A 14,629-nucleotide genomic window follows, 5' to 3' on the forward strand; every position below is an offset into this window, starting at 1 on the left:
GTCCCTATGGTCTACAGCATTGTCGTTTACTGTGTCACGGAAGAGACACTAGCAGTTTTGCTGCAGCCATTGTTCCAATGGCTGTTGACGGTGGGAGTCGATGCTGCATTTGGTTGAAACAGGGGACTGGGAGTAATGACTGCTGAATTCCCTTGTTGACTCTGCCACAAACTGTGAGCCTGACCTTGCTCCCAGTAAAACCAATGGGAGTTTGACCAATGACATCAATGAAAGCAGGCCTGGATCCTCAAAGTGTGGCTTTGGCAGTGCTGCCAACTCTTGCGATTTTATCATAACTCTACCAATTTTACTTTTTTTTTTTAACCTGTCTCATTAAAAAAATGATGAAAGGTGCCAACTCACTTCCTTATTCAAAATGGCAGCCATTTCCTGTCTCACCATCTCATTACAGTCCATGGGGCTGAAGCCAGCAAGGGGGCCGCTGTTTCCCTACACTCTATCTGCCTGTGGGTGTTAATAAAGTGGGCTGCAAGTTCCCACTGTTTTGGATGAGATTGAAATCATGCCCACGAGCAAAATGGTTGCCACTCTACAGTTCAAGGGGCTAGATAAGACATGTTCACTGCTATTTTTAGTTGTGCTCGCTACATTAAAGCTGGTGTGGTATGCCTAGTGAGCTGCATTCACACCTTTGATTGCAGTATAGACATACCCGTGGAGAAGAATTTGTCACACAATGAGATTGAGTTAGGCAGAGATGAAGTCAACAACTAGGAAAAAAGACTAAGATTATTAGATTGGTAGCAAGAACTGTGGGTGTAAATTGGTATAAGATGAAGTCACTGAGGCTAGGTTAATTCACCACAGCTGAGGATCTGGTCCAGTTAATTGTAATGGTATCTATACATTCAACAGCTGTTCTCTTATTTAGAGAATAAAGCAGAGAATCTTGGTGAGGTGGGAGAGCAATGGTCTCCAAGTCCAATGCAAGGGAAGAGAAGCAAGAGAAAACTTCAGATTCAGAGATCTCAAACAATGAGCAATGCAAACAAGGGAACGGTGAAAGGAAATAAGAATAAAAAAGTCCTAGAAAAGTTCTGTCATGGTCAGTCATGCATATATATGTCAAACCATCTTAATGATTCTGAGTAAAGAGAGAGATGGCAGCTACACTGACAAAAGCCTAAGAAAACAGCCTTTCTTCGTGTCTCTCTTCCGTCCCATCTGTGTTGTCTCAGCTTTGAATCACATTAGTGTAGCAAAACAAGGATGCTCTAGCACCGCCCAGCCAACTCCCAAGGTGACTAACCTTCCCTGCTGTATTTTTATGTCTCAGCTCTCCTTTACTTTAATGGTGTGTGTCCTTGACACTCTTTTCTGCACCTGATGGGTGACAGCAGTAGATAGTGGGGAAAGGAAGACACTTCAAACTTTCCCCAGCTGAACTGAACAAGAATGGGGCAGGTCCTGCAATGCCTTTGCTTGATTAATGAATTTATTCACTACTCAGAAGGAGGCTGTCATTTGCACATGAATATTTTGTTAATCAGCAAAGATGGAAGAAGAAAAACAGAAAACACCTACCTACCAGTCCATAGTGTTGTAGCAAAATGTTTGCTGGGCTAGCTATATAGATAAGCATCAGGACTGCTTGTGAAGTGGTTATAATTTTCACTCCAAAGAAGGTTTGGTGTAGAAAGCAAGATGGGCAATCCTCAAAAGGTTCAGAGTCAGCCCTGCTCAGGTAAGCCCTTAAAATACTAGATGCTTGAAAATCTTCTGGAATCTCTCTAAATTTTTTAGGTCACCCTCTCCTCCCGTGCCTCTGTGCTATCTGTTATTGCTCTCTCTTTCTCCTCACACATCCTCCTGAGCTTTCTCACATCCTTGATCTCAGAATTCCATCCCCAGGATCTTCACATCTACTCCTTTCACTTCCAAAAATCCCCTTGCCATCAAGAGGCTCTATATCACCTGGAGATGGTCCATCATGATATGTGAGTCAGACGCTGTTGAGTTCCAGTCACCTGTTCTATTCAACTGTGCTCCAGGGTTTCCCAAGTTAAAGATGCCCCAGAATGTGTTGTTTCAGTGTCCAGAAGCATCCTGGAGCTCATTGGCTTTGAAGACAGCACACAATTCCAGCAGGGATCACAAGGGATGCCCGCAAACCTAGGAGGCAGAGAGTTGGCAGAGGGAGTCTTGCCAAAACTGATAGAAAATTCTGTTTTGAGATTTGGGCAGAGCTTCAGGATGGCTCTTCATTTCCTCAGACTGCTTTGCTCATCTCTGGTGCTAAGGAGCAGCTCTGTGGGTGCCAGCGCAGGCTAGGCATTGAGGGTGGGGCCAAAAGCTAGATCCCCTGAATCCACACCTTGCGCTACCATTGACAAACTGAGTGACTTGGACAAGTCACGTGACCCCTCAAGGACTCAGTTTCCTTGCCGTTAGCCTGTGGATTATACCACTTACTTACCTATCCCACAGGGAGGTTAAGAATTAATTAGTTAATATTTGTGCAGTACTTTAAAATGTAGGGTGCTGAGCCTTAATATTAACTAAGTGGAAGCCCTGCAAAAAGAGACAAAGGATTTTTGAAATCAAGGAACAAATGAACAAAAACCCTGGCTTGCTTTCATGGAGAATATAGACACATCTGTGTTCTGTTGTCTTCTTTCACAAGAACAAAAACTCATCAAAGCCAAAATGACTTTAAAAAAAATCCCTGGACAAACTAAAATGGCTTTTGAGAACTCTGTTAAATCACAGCTAGTTCACATGCTGCAGGGTGTGGGTTCTAAGATAAAAGCACCCCACCCCATGTTACCCCTGCAGGGCAACTGCAGATGAATGGCTAAAATGCCTATCTCTTCGGGACAGGAACATTTGGTAGAGAGTGGCTAGAAAGGTACCTATATCTCCCCAGGTAGAAGGTCACTGTTCACCTGGACATGCCCAAACTTTTATGAACTGGTTCAGGCTATGATGCTGTATTCACTCTTGTAGGTAAAAGGGCTAGAGAGACATCAGTAGCTCTTGAGAGATGTTGTTTCATGCCTCTCCGAGTGAACAGCATATTGGGTAAGTCACCAGTGATTCTATCTGAGTGTTAGATAGATTCAATCTGATTCTATCTGTGTTAGAGCTCTTGATGTTTGTAATTCTTAAATGCATTTGCTGGCAGGTTGGCATATTTTGCTGGATATGTGCCAAGATTATGCGTTTTTCTTTTCTTTTTCTTTTCAATGTCACTGCTGCAAGCTGTGGAAAGGATAATGTCCCTGTTCTGATAGATAGATAGACTCTACCCATTGCTGTGCCAGGTACATTTGCTTTCTGAAAGAGGAGAAAGTGGAGAAGAACTTCTTTAATTGATTATGAATCATTGGCATTTAGCCATACCCCAAACTGGGGGAAAGGTAGCTATTTTAAAATATATTTGTACATTCCAGTAAAAATATGAAGTACAAGTTATTACTAGTTGTCTGTTTTTATGGGCCTAATTCAGAGGCAAGTTTAAGAAAGTCAAGGGGGGTCAAAACTGGAGTTGCTCACACTTGCTTCCCCTCAGTGAGTATGTTACATACATTTTTACTCCCTCTGGACTTGCTTAGACAACCTGGGACTTAATTGCTTATTTAGGCCATGTCTACACTGCAGTTAAGGTGACAAATTATGTTGCTGATCATAAGTCACTTTAATAACATCGGTTGAGCACGTCCACACATCGCTTCTTTTGTTGGCTGAGTGCGTCCACAGTCATTGCTTTTGCATCGACAGAGAGAGCGTTGTAACCTACTGTGCAACTTGCCACCCTCTGTCACCTTCTGCTGCTGGGAGCTGTGGGAACGGATCATGGTGCATCCCAAGGACATGCTCGCCATCCTGTAATGCAGTTCTTTCCGTCCCATCATTCCATGGCTTCCAACTTCATTTTGCACAGTTTTTGAACAACCCCTATGAACTGTGCGTCTGCCACCTCTGCCTGACAACATGGATCCTGAGCTGCTGACTACTGTGGTGATGAACGTTATGAACATATCATGGCTGGTCCTGCAGTATTTCAGGAGCTGCAAGACAGAGAGTGAATCGCTGATGCCCGCCTGCTGTCCCCCATAGAGACAAATAATTCAAGATTGCTGCTGGCATTCATGGAGCAGCTTGCACAGTGGACCATGGGTATCGGGTTCAGGACACGAGCACTGAGTGGTGGGATCGCATCGTGATGCATGTATAGGATGACGAGCAGTGGCTGCAGAACTTTCAGATGCACAAATCCACCTTCCTGGACCTGTGTGCGGAGCTCGCCCCAGCACTGCGGCGCAAGAACACCAGAATGAGAGCTGCCCTCACGATGGAAAAGCAGGTGGTGATTGCCGTGAGGAAGCTGGCAACTCCAGGCTGCTACCGTCGGTAGTGAATCAATTTGGAGTTGGAAAGTTCACTGTGGCTGTTGCCGTGATGCAAGTGTAAAGGCCCATTAATCGCCTCCTGGACTGCGATTCTTGGTAATGTGCAGGAAATAATTGATGGCTTTGAGGCAATGGGATTTCCTAACTGCAGCAGGGTGATAAATGGAACACATATCCCAATTCTGGTCCGCGACCACCTTGCAACGGAGTACATCAAGCGAAAGTGCTACCTCCCCATGGTCTTGCAGGTGTTGGTGGATCACTGGGGCTGTTTCACAGACTTCAGTGCAGGGTAGTCAGGGAAGACGCATGATGCATGCATCTTTCGGAATATTGGCCTGTATCGAAAGCTGCATGTTGGGACTTTCTTTCCACACCAGAACATTCCAATGGGGAATCTGGAAATGCCTATAGTGATGCTGGGAGAACCCACCTACCCCTTGCTCCCATGGTTCATAAAACCTTACACCACGAACCTGGACATCAACAAGGAGAGCTTCAACAACAGGCTCAGCAGGTGCTGAATGACTGTTGAATGTGCCTTTGGGCGATTAAAAGGGCGCTAGCGCTGTCTTTTTAGCCTGTTAGACCTCAGTGAAGAAAATATTCTCCTGTTCATTGCGGCCTGCTGCATTCTCCATAATATTTGCAAATCGAAGGGGGAAAAGATTCCCCAGGGGTAGTGATTTTGAGCAGCCAGATACAAGGCATTAGAGGGGCGCAGCAGGGGGCTATTTGAATCATGGAGGCTTTGAAGGAGCATTGTGACAATGATTCCCAGCAATGTGTCTTTGTGTGATCCATTGGTCCAGGCCGTGTTTACTTGCCTTGAATTGCCCCTGTAGTGCTTGTTTCCTGAACGTTAGTTGCAAGGAGCAAATACTCCTAGCTATAGACACCGTGTTTCAATGTTAGCAATGTAGGTATGTATGTATTTCACAAATAAGACTCATTTAATTCAAAGACTCAAGTTTAATAACTGGATCAAACACAAACTTTTGGTCAGCCAGGGGACGTGACAAAGAAGAACACTCTCATGGTTAGGTCTCTCACAGCTGGGTGTAACTCCAGCTTTCGTTGGGAAACAAGTCCCTAGGCGTGGAGTGCACGGGGTACTGTGAGGGACCAGGAACTCGTGAGGAATGAGGTGGAGGAGTTTGGAGAGGACATGGGCCAGAGTCCTGCAGTGGCTGGAGGGGCGGTCTGGAACAGATGTGCTCAGGGAATGTTACTGAGGGGCTTCAGCATCTCTGTCTGGCCCTCCAGGAGCTTTATCATCTGCTTTTGCCCTGGTGTCCTTTCCTGGCTATCCAGGCTGAGACTCTCATTGATTGTCTCCCTCCATGCTCATGTTTCACTATGTGCTGCAACTGTTGACTGCAGCACTTTGTGAAACATATCCTCCTTATGCCTCCTGGATCTGCACCTTATCTGTTGGAGGTGCTCTGCCGGTGTGGAGCCGTGGATCCTCAAGGGCATGTCTGCAGAAGGCAAAGTTAAAACAATGAACAGAGACAGTGTATTGTGAGTGCGCTCACAGCCGAGAATCAGATAAGTTACACACACCTATTTCTCACTGTTGCTTGGCCAGCACACAGGTCAGTGTGAGTCCCAAATATGGAGAGTTTTTTAGGTGGGGAGGAGGGAAGCAGAGGGGAATGGGCATGAAAGGACAAAGGATGGCTTGCGAAGGGGTTATTATAAGTGGCTAGGAAGCCTGTTCTGAATATTGGTACCCTTTTGCTATAGCAATCAAACCCAATATCTCACTCCTAAGGATAACCCAGGATGCAAGGGTGCATCTCCTGTGTGTGGCTTCAGGCTGGCTCTGTATGCCACTCACCTGTGTGCCGCTCTTGTCCCTGCAGAAATAGTTGCTGGGTGACATGGCAAAGTTTCCTACAGTGGGGGAAGAAACCAGGCAGCTCTCCCAAGGAAACTTCAGCAGAGGATTACAGAGTACCTACAGGATAGTTTCCTACAGATCTCTATGGGGGATTCCCGGGACATCCCCATGTACATTATATAACAAACATTTCTGCTGTGGCCCTGCTGCATAGATGGACAGGCTCTGTTCTTAATTTCTGTCCCATATAACAAAGTATATGAGAGCTCAATCTCCTCTCACTGTGCAGTATCAAACAAAAGGAGTACTTACCACTGTGTGATGACAGCTGTGTTCAATTTAATCTCTTCAAACAGTTCGTAGAGCAGGAACACACTTCCCTTGTTTATCAGATCATACCCTTATAATGTGTATCCGCAGCAGCAAGCCACATCTTAGTTCAGCAAGGAAAGCAGATGGGGACACCAGCCTGGCAATTTCTTGCCACAAGATCATTTCAAAAAGCGATCCTCTGCCATTTTAGCAGCTGGCAGTAGCTGAGTTAATAAAAGGAGACTAGTGTAATGAGAACGCCAGTAATTGATGCACAGCAATCAGCTGTGTTAACAGTGTTAGAGGCAAGAAGGTTTTTAGACACCAATGTATCATAAGGAGAACTGAGCACATTCAACAACTGTAAATAATTGCATGGATAATCTTTATTACATCAGAATAAATAAGCACCTGCTCTTGTAGCTTTGTTCTCCTGCACTAGGGGGTTTATCCTGGTTCCACTGACTACTGCATGCACTTCTGTTGATTCTGATGGGGCTACATGCAGCCATGTGCAGGACTAGGTGCTAAGTACTCATGTGTCAAACTGAGTCAGATGACTTTGATGGTAAATGTTGGTAGATTTAGGTACCCTTAATGTGTATTTTGTTGTAACCATAATATGCTTCTCCTGATGCTTGTGTGTAGTCTTAGGAGTTAAAGGTCTGTAGCATCAGATGATTAATTCTTAAACTGACAACACAGACTAATTAAAGTTTTGCATACTTTCAGCAAGCAAGACATGGGATTTTCTTTTCAATCATAAAATGTTCCTCTTTCATATATTTGTTATTGCAGAAAAATGAGTATTAGGAAAAGAAAAATGTCTCCATGAGTTTTATAAGAATATTTCAGGAAATGCAGGAGATTTTATTTAATATCTCAAGATTTTTGCTTCTGGAAACATATGGTCTGATCTTCCAAACCCTTGCAAGAGGTGTTCAACACCTTTTAGAGTAAGGCGATCAATCATACTTATTATAGATGGTGCAAAATGGGAAGCGTTAGTTTTTGAATGTTGATGTGTGTTTATGCCCGGAGTCATTCTAGTTCTCAAAAGCATAAGCTCTGATCCTACATGTTTCTGCACAGGCGGACCCCTTGCATTCATGTCAAACCCTACGGGAATCAACGGGGTTCTGTGTGAGCAGTCAGGGCCTGCCCGGGTGTACCTGATTGCAGGATGGAGGATCTGAGGAGCACATGTACACACTGGCTTTAGTAAATTAATAAGCCATTAGAGCTGACTGAAAAGTGACAAAAAAAACTGAAATTTTTAAAATCATTTTTGTTGTGTTGGTTTATGAACAGGGATGACTTTTCATGTTGTGACATTATTCACAAAATTTGTACTGGTATTTTTTATTTTTAAAAATTGTGAATTTTTCAGTTTTGAAACAGGAAATTTCCAACACTGATTTTTTTTAAAGGAATACCTAAATTTGAAGAAAAAAAAATCCCCCATGTGTCTAAGATGATTATCAAAGACTTACACAGCAGTAAAGCAAAAAAAGTAGGGAGGAAAGTGAATCCCCAACCTCTTTTCACTGTGCTATTGTATAACTTTGGATTGATCAGCTTAGGCACATGGTGGATTTTTTTAATAAATAAACATAATATCTGAAAATTTCCTGGTTTGAAAATAAGTAAAACATTAGAAAAATTTTAAAATGATAAACACTACTAAATTTTTTGAATAATAATTTTTTTTGCAAGAAGTTGATTAAAATATTTGGAAAAAATCATTGATTCCCCTCTTCAAATACTGATATTAAAAAGGTGGTTTTTGACAAAACCCAAACGTTTGAAAAACTTCAACCAGCTCTACAAGCAATAGATTATATATAAAAAAACAGTAGCTATCTGGCACTGTATATCAGAAAGGGTATGTCTCACAGTTATGCTACCTCCCATTTTATGAGACCCTTTCCTTTGAAAGTAAGAACTCCTCTTTGCTTTTGACTTTCAACCCCGTCTGTATGGTCTTTTCATAAAACTCCATGTTCATGAAGTTGGTGTAAGAGACTGATATCAAGCTGTTATACTGGAATACTTCTGAAATGTTCAATCTATCTTCCGGAAACAATATAAAGTCACTCTCTCTTGGTTCATTGATTTCTGTCTATGAACAATGTCAGCCAAGCCAACATGGCAGCATGCATTATATATAATCATTAAACATTAGCTGAGTGTACCACTGCCCTATATCAGCAAATCATGTTCCATTAGTTATTAGCTCAAGAGACTGTTCTAGGGTGGATAACAATGTCCATTCAAAGGTCACTTACAAGCAGTGGCCAATAGACAAACTGAAATACATCATTGCAAAGAATTTTGAAACAAAACAAAGAATTTCTTGGAGGGAGAGAAAGTGTTGAGGAAAGGGGATTTCTCAATATGTCATAATTATGAGCAGTCCCTCTTTTTGGTGCATGCCATCTGACACAGGTTGTGCCACTCATAAGCATCCCACTTTAAACAACATGGATTCAATTCAATCCAACAGACGCTATGATCGTTTTGTGGTTCTGGCAGATAGCCAGTACATTTAACTTATTACACATAATCATGGCTTGTGTGTCCAGTCATAATCAGATCCTGAACCTTCTACTTACAATGTACAAAATGACTCTCATTGCCAGCAGCATCTAAAATAGAATTTCTGGCTATATATGTAGCAACCAGATGTGATTCCATGCTAATCACAATAAGAATATTTTACTCTTCTATAGCATCTTCCTTCCAAGGATCTCAAAGTGCTTTAAAAACACGAATGAGGTAAATAAATATTGTTATCCCTATTGTTCAGATGGAGAAACTGAGGCAGAGAGAGCAGAGGGCTCAACCCTACTCCCATTAAAGTTAAAGACAAAATTCTCATTGACTTCAATGGGAGCAGACATACGACCATAAGGGCCTGGTCCCACAAGGTGCTGAGCACATCCTGAGAGAATCAGTGCCCATCCATTTCATTGGTAACTGAAGATGCCTTAAAACCTCACAGGATCAAGCCAACATCAGCAAATCCATTGCTGAGCAAGCAATCCTATCTTGACTCTGTTAGCACTTGCCCTCCCCATTGCTATGTTTCTTACCCTTGGATGTATATATATACCTCCTATCTGTGATTTCCACTTCATGCTCAGGAAAGCTTATGCCCACAGAAATGTGTTAGTCTTTAAGGTGCTACAGGACTCTCGTTGTTTTTCCTATTTGGACTGCAACTGCTATTTCCTACAGAATGGTCTCTAGCCAGTCCAGTCAAACCAACAAATCAAACTAACACCCAGAAAGCAAGGAAATGTATAGCTCTGAGCTCTCTTGCACAGGGCCCTGTCACCCTGGCTTCTTCCTCCAAAAGTGAGTGCCATGCCATCAGAGGTCTTGGAGGCACCGCAGAGTTTATTTACAGTGTGTGATATTCAGTCCAGGCTGGCCCATGTCAAATCATGTCCTATTTTGAGAGCTTAAGTGGGACATGGGGCTTTGGGGTGCATTTCACCCAATTTGATTATAAATTTCAGCTCTCAGGGAATCAAGACACCTACAATCTTCAAATCTAATTAATTAAAATCATATCCACATCCCATGGGTGTCCTATACACAGAAAATTAACAAAAGCAGTGAATGTCATATGTAAATTTCACAGACACCCGAATCTACCCAGTTCCATGAATAACAGAAGGACACCTGACACTGCTTAGGTGGCTCATTTTATTATGCAGTAAATCCTACGTGAATTGCTGACTTCAGAAAGGGAACAATAAGTCCTATTGTCAACTCTTGAATCTTTCCACCCTATTAGTCCAGTGTTCACACACACCTAAAATGCATGGGATATAAAACTGGCAGCAGCTGATCCTCAGACCCTCTTTTCTGTTCTGTATCTGCTTTTGTGTCTCCCACCAGCTAACAGTCAATCAGTGAAATACCTCATCTAGTGCATGGGCTCTGTGTGTGTCCACGCTATACATTACTGTAAGGAAGACTCAAACTAGGCCCACCCGTCAAGGTCTGTAGGCAGCCCTTTTACAGGGTGAACCTGGACAAGCAAGAAGGAGCTGTGTTAAGCTGTTCTCAATTAGAAGTTGCTCCTTTCATTTCTCTCACTTTCTGGAGCCCCTCTTCACTCAGGGGCTAGTCCCTTTCTGGCCACCGTTGCCAAGTCTGCCAACTCATCACCCCACACCACAGCAAAATGATTACCATTAGTGATCCAGTAATAAGTGAAAGGCCTTGCTAGGCTCTGTGCTAAAGCTGTCTCAGAAAGCAGTCACTTTGGGTGAAATTCAGCCCTGTGCAGAGAACCACCACAAAGGACCCTATTTTGATTGGGCCTTAAGTGGTGCCTAGGCCTGATGTTTGCTTTCCGCATGGGGAATCTAATTCACCCTTGTTGCATTTATAACACCCATTCCACTGCCATGCCATGTCCAGATGAGACTTCCTCTTAGAGTAATCTCATCATTTTCTCTCCCTTTCCCAGTTATTCCTTTGCCTTTCTCATTTCAGGCTGTCCTCTATAGATTTCCTGGAAACCCCACTGTTTAGCTTCTTAGTTGAGCTCTTTTGGTTTAGGGAAAAGAATGAAGGAGGGTTAGTTCTGAATCACTTGGTCTCCTGGTTACAGTCTTTGTCACATGAGCTGATGGTAGCTGCACCATGGTCAGCATCTTTACTTGCACAAGAAGCAAAATATTTAGTGCTTTGTAAAGTCTGCAAAGGCCAGGTGAGTTCAATCCCATAATTTGGTGCTTAACTTATTCCTACACCCCCCTAACAACAGCTTCCATGATTTATAAAAACAAAAAAGGGAAGGAATAATAGATCCATAGCTTATAAGGCCAGAAAGGACCACTGTGCTCATCTAGCCCAAGCTCATGCATAACACAGGTCACAGGAGCTCCCAGAATTCATTCACTTTTGAACTAAAGCAGGGGTTCCCAAACTGCGGTATGCAAGACATCTCTGGGGTTCACATGGGAGAAATTTAGTAATGATGGATTTTATTTATTAATTATTTTGTTTATCACATTTTCATAATAGGCTACTAAGACGAAGCTTTAAAACTCTGTGGGAATTTGTTATATGAAATGCGATAGTTAATTTACTTCAAGATATACCAACAAGAACACAGATAGAGAGAGACTCTGCATACAGAGCCCTCACCTCCAATCACTGTACAGTTCAGTTTCATTTGCCCAGCAACTGTCCAGTCTATCTGAGCTCAGAACTTAGTCAGGGTTTGGGTTGTATATGTTGCACTTATATCTATATGTAACAGTGAAATATGGACAGATGGCTAAAGACAGGTAGTGTTGAGAAGAACATACAACGTATCAGTGATGAAAAGGGTAGGGGCAGTGGGCAGCTGGTAGATCTGGAAGGGGGTACGCAATAAGAAAAGTTTGGGAACCTCTGAACTAGAGTGGTCTTTTGGAAGACCATTTAGTGTTGATATAAGAATCATGGTTAAGCCACCAACATTAAAAAAATGTGTTTGTTTAATTTGATTAATTCATTAAAGAATTATTTTTGTTTTGTTGAATACTCATACCCTGGTCCAGGTGGTTACACAATATTAAACATATTTTCAAATGAAAAGCATCTCAGCCTGTCCTAGATATCTACATTTCGATATGATCAGGGAATGCCAGTGACAAAGTCCCTGGAGCTGTTGATTTGATAGAAAAAAGCCTTTTGGTCAAAAACAGAGCTTGTTGGAAAACATGGAGAAACATTTCATTAACTTTTTTAAAAAATGACTCTTTTCTTGACTATCAAAACATTTCAAGCACCTGTGTAGTTGGTCAAAAAGAACAGAAAAAAAAATTATTTACATTTATTTAAAAATTTCCTTGTTTTTCCCCCTGAAATTTCATCAACCTTTCAAAAATGTTCACTAGCTCTAGTCAGGAGCTTGTAGTAAGGAAAGAGCTAATGCGATAATGATAATGACATTGTGCAAAATAGAGAAATCCCGTGTCTTACACCACTCTGATTTCAGTGGGTTGAGGGCTGCCACTCAGCTCACTCCAGGCAGGGGCACTTGTAGGGAGCCATCCCATTCTGGCCTATCTTTTCTAGGCACGAGAACATTCTTTTTCTTATGATGCCCTCAGTTCCTCATCAATTTTCTCTTCCCAAGTGCGAGTCTGGTTTCATCTTCAGCTTGCCAGGATAGCTTTCAGATATGGGAATGTAATGGGGATGCCAGGCAGCAAATCCTGAACCCACGTTGTCTGAAAAATTAAGACAGAGAGTGGAAACAGTAGGGGAGACAGGAAAAAAATACTATGGAATAAATTATGCCATTTAGTCACAGCCCTTTACTGAAGGCGGTGGAGGATCACATCACCGCTGGGGGAATTCCCTACGCTCCCAGGCAAGTATGGGGATTCCATTTGATACCATCTGTTGGTGTGCATGGCCTGTTCCACATGCAGATGTGGAGAGGTCAGCAGGTCATGGCCCCACTTCCTCCTCTCTCTCCCCTGCCCATTTTGGGACAATGTGCGCTCTATGGATGCACTAAGAAAGGAACCCTGGCAGTTCCATGAGCAAAGGGACTGTGATTTTTTCCCTTGATCCCTGCATTCTGTTTACACTGCTTTAAAATCAGAATGTCTGGGTTTCCATTTTTTTTTTTTTAACTCATTAGTAAGGATAACACCACTAGCACCAAAAATACATTTTTTTGTACTTTTGACTGTCTTATGATACAGGTATGCAGTGTAGTTGTAGCCATGTTGGTCCCAGGATATGACAGAGACAAGGTGCATGGGGGAATATCTTTTGTTGGACCAACTTCTGTGTGGTTTGAAAGTTTGTCTCTGTCACCAACTGAAGTTTTCCCAATAAAAGATATCACTTCACCCACTTTGTCTCTTTCTGATAGAGGTGTATGTATTTTAAGTATTTTATGTATGTATTTGTTTTAGTTAAGCTTTTAATCCTACACAGTTGTGTACTGTGGACACCTGGATGTTAGTTTATATTTCCCAGGGGTCTGAATATCTGTGGCTTTATCTCACTGGCAGATCAATGAGTGATTAGGTGAGACATATCATGAAAGAGCAGATAGAGATTTTAGTCTCATTTGAGAGACACAGAAAAAGATGGAAACGTGAGAAGTTTTAGGACCAGGCTCTGATCTCAGTGACACCACCACTGTCATTGAATTATACTCATTAACTACATTGGAATCACTCTGAATTTATCAGCATCAGAATCAGGCCCTTGATCTCCAATACTAAGACTTCTTGAGGGAGACAGCATTGAAATCTAACCTGCTATACACAACACTTATGGTTTGTGAGATTATATGCCATCTGGTTGATTTTGTACAAGAGTTCTTTAATAGAACAAATGAAATTCATGGCTTGTCAAGCATTCCAAAGGAGACAGGTACAGAGAAAGAGTGGGTAGCTACCTAGTGTGTGCCTATTTACTTTAGTTTAGAACAAAGGGTTTTAATAAAATATAGTTTTCCTTTGTCTATTTCCAAAATGAAGAGAATTGTCCAGGCTGATATGGTGACATTAGCATTGTAGCAATAAGTGCATGTGTTGTTGTATACGTTGTATATTGGTTATTTGTATTAAAATTAATACGTTTTTTTAATGTAAGATGCAAAGTAAACGAGAACCATTCTTGTTCAAGGGCAAAATTTACAAAAGCACCTAGGTGACTTCCTAAGTCCCATTTTCAAAACTGACATGCATTTGGGGGCCTAAATCCCATTGACTTTCAGTGAGACTTAAACAAAGTCCATTTTGAAAATGGGACTTAGGAAGAAAAACCAAAAGCCATTCTGCAGGCTTTGAGGAAATTGAAATTAGTCGCTATATTTAATGTGCATACAACTTTTAAGGCTACCTAAATGATTTCCTATCTATCTGTGGTAGAAGCAGAGTTGCTCTGTAATAATTCATGCACACTCTATGTTGAATCGATTTTTGGAATATTTACTGTATAGGTATATTGATCTAGTTTAATAGGGGTCTGTAAAGAAAAACAAGCAGGAAAAGAATAGCTCAAAATAAGACACTCCTCAGCAAACACTTGAGGGCTGGTAAGGGATAATGGCAGAACCACT

General features: G+C 42.0%; 1 long non-coding RNA gene across 1 annotated transcript; it reads right to left on the reverse strand.

Annotated features, from left to right (window-relative positions):
* Nucleotides 1–5,397: 5,397 nt before the first annotated feature.
* Nucleotides 5,398–6,649, reverse strand: LOC137157724 (uncharacterized). Its single transcript, XR_010921213.1, has 2 exons — nt 6,532–6,649; nt 5,398–5,854 (listed from the first exon to the last, which is right to left on the reverse strand). It is a non-coding gene; the product is annotated as an uncharacterized lncRNA (long non-coding RNA).
* Between the last annotated feature and the right edge of the window lie 7,980 nt (nt 6,650–14,629).

Source organism: Emydura macquarii, unplaced genomic scaffold (assembly GCF_026122565.2).
Source record: "Emydura macquarii macquarii isolate MOO-44397 ecotype Brisbane River unplaced genomic scaffold, CSIRO-AGI_Emac_v2 contig_1551, whole genome shotgun sequence".
In the NCBI taxonomy this organism is placed as follows: domain Eukaryota; kingdom Metazoa; phylum Chordata; order Testudines; family Chelidae; genus Emydura; species Emydura macquarii.